This window comes from Brassica oleracea, chromosome C4, assembly GCF_000695525.1.
Source record: "Brassica oleracea var. oleracea cultivar TO1000 chromosome C4, BOL, whole genome shotgun sequence".
Classification (NCBI taxonomy): domain Eukaryota; kingdom Viridiplantae; phylum Streptophyta; class Magnoliopsida; order Brassicales; family Brassicaceae; genus Brassica; species Brassica oleracea.
This window is the reverse complement of record NC_027751.1, coordinates 10,151,727-10,154,409: the sequence shown is the minus strand read 5'-3', so window position 1 is coordinate 10,154,409 and position 2,683 is coordinate 10,151,727. Positions and strand designations below refer to the sequence as shown.

The window sequence follows — 2,683 nt, the reverse complement described above, 5'->3', positions numbered from 1 at the left end:
TCGGAAATGACGACATACCGACGATTTTTTTCCTCAGTATGTCGCTGTTTTGTTGTAGTGTTTCCGGTCAGGGCTATTACTCGTTTTGGGCCTAGAATCTAGTTCAAAAACAGAAAGCATGGAATTTTTTATTTTTTAACAGATTTTGGAAACGGGGTTTGTTACCTTGCATATTGGTCGTTGCGTATCTCTCAAGTTAACAAGCAAATTATCGCATTTTAGGTCAAAATGAACTATGTTCTTCAAATGTAAATACTCCATACCAAATGCAGCATCTAGTGTTATCATCAGCTTCTTGCGCCGATCAAGCGACCTGTGGGATTACTTTCATCAGTATTAACTCAGAGGAAGAAGAAGAAGACTAAGATTAATTAGGATGTACCTATCTTTTCTGTGCAAGGCATGTCTCAAAGATCCATTAACCATAAACTCAGTCACAGTCGCCATACTTTCACCAGGTCCTTTTGGCACAACCCCATAAAAGGCCACCACATTTGGATGGTGAAGATTCGCCAAGATCCTAGCTTCCCTCCAGAAATCTTTCGTCTGTACAAAAACACCAGTGTGGAGCTAATGGAGGAGACATATGATATAAAGCTGAGTTAAGTAAGTAAAACCTGTCGTTCTTGCTCTGATGATCGACCAGAGAAGCAGCTATTCTTTATCCTCTTGATAGCAACATCAGTCCCTCTCCACTTCCCATAATAAACAGTTCCAAATGTTCCAGATCCTAGCTCATGTAAGTCCTCAAGATCTGTATTCTTTATAATCTGAACATACAAAGACCAAAGTCAATGATGAACAACACTTAAAAACAAAACCAACAGTCTGAAAACTTTTTGTTACCTGTACGTTACAGATTCCAGCTTCTCCCACTGCATCATCATTAATGTTTCCTTTACCATATTTTTCCTGCATAATAAAAGAAAGCATCACAGCCACACAGAGAAAATCTACTAAAAAAAAAAAGAAAAAGCAAATTTACCTCTATTCTAGATTCAGAACAAACACTTGTATTCTCTCCTTCTCTTGTATAGTAGTTATTATCATCTGTTTTAATATGTACATGAGGAACAATAGTAGTACCGTTTGTAACATCCTCAACTATGACCCTTGCACCAAGCAGATTCTTTCTGTAAAGATCATTAGATGATATTTGTGTACGTGGGAGTGCATCAAGATTGTCTTTTCTAACCAGACAATCAGCAAGATTCTCGTTGGTATTGGTGGCCAACGAGAACACAGAGTTTCCTGCAGAGTCTTGTGAACCGATGGAAGCAATCCTGACAACTCTATGGCAATTTTGACTGAAGGAGCTACTAGTTTCACTAAATCCAAGTTGATTTGAAGCAAAAATATCAAAGGAGCTAGGACCCTCATTGTTCATCCATTTGTTAACTTCTGTGGTGAGTTGAGTCTCGTTGTTTACTAGTTGTGGATTCTTGAATGAGAAGTAACTCTCTTCCCATTTCTCTGAACCAAACGACATAGCCAAAGAAGGTGACTTCTCTCTCACCATTTGCCATGTAGGCTTGGTGACTGCTTCTAACCGGTTCTCTATTTGGCTCTCATCATGCAACTGTGGATCAGAAACAACGTTTTTTAGCATAAGTTTCCCAGACCCGGTATAGGATGGACCGGTTTGAGGATGAGGAAAAACATTCCCACTGGGGCTCCTGTGGAAGTTCCTCTCAGGATGGTTCGTCTCAATCAAGAAAGGATTCTGCTGTGGGAAGTTTGAACCAACCATGAAAGGGAAGTTATTGTCATAGATTCCATATGGGTTAACGAAGTAAGAAGTGTCGGTATTGGATCTCTTGTGTGCTGATGAAGGAGATGGGAGGTCATATGGTATCTGAATCCCATGCATGTAATGACTAGAAGTAGTAGAGTCTCTATGACTTAAGGTAGGGCTATAATTATCCGAAGCAGTTCCAAATTGTGTTGTTGCTTGACTTTTCCCACTTGAACTCTTTTGAGGACTCACATCCACAAAGCCATTAAGAGCTGAAAGATATTGATAATGTTCAATATCTGTATGCTGAGTGTTTTGGTTTAAGTTCTGTGTCTCAGTTAAAGACACAAGAAACACTCTTATCCTCTTGGAACCAGCCTTCTCTTCAGCTTCTTGATACTCTTCAATCATATGAAGAAGATCTTCATCTGAGCGAACGGAGATTAGTGCATCAAGATCTTCTCCTGGTAATTGGTACTTGATTGTATGAGGATGGTTGCATATAGCAAATGTCTTTTGCATCAACTCATTCAAACCAACATGTTTATACGTCGAGATTATTCGAGTCTCTCCTCCAATGTAGCTAAGCTTCCCATCACCAGACCGCGGTAAGATCCTTCCCCCAAAACTGCATAGAAGCTTCAGTTTTACAGGTAATGAAACATCTGATGCTGTTTGGTACATCCAAACCGAGTCAGCAACATCTGAAACGCCGGAATCAACTCTCTGGATCCCGAGGACTCGATTGAGATCCTCATAATCACTCTTCTCAACATTTTTACTAGCTTTCCTTTGAGCACTATAATTCTTCAAGAACTCATCTGAAAACTCCTCCCCTGTCTGATTGCAAACATTGTCTCCATTCATCTTACTGCCACAATCGGCATTACCATGGAAACTATCCCTATTTAACATCTTACTTGAACTTCATGGTATCTCCATTCTCAT

At 39.8% G+C, this 2,683-nt stretch overlaps 1 pseudogene; it reads right to left on the bottom strand.

The window, feature by feature from the left end:
* The window catches only part of LOC106338074, a 5,462-nt pseudogene extending 2,779 nt beyond the window's left edge, over positions 1-2,683 (bottom strand).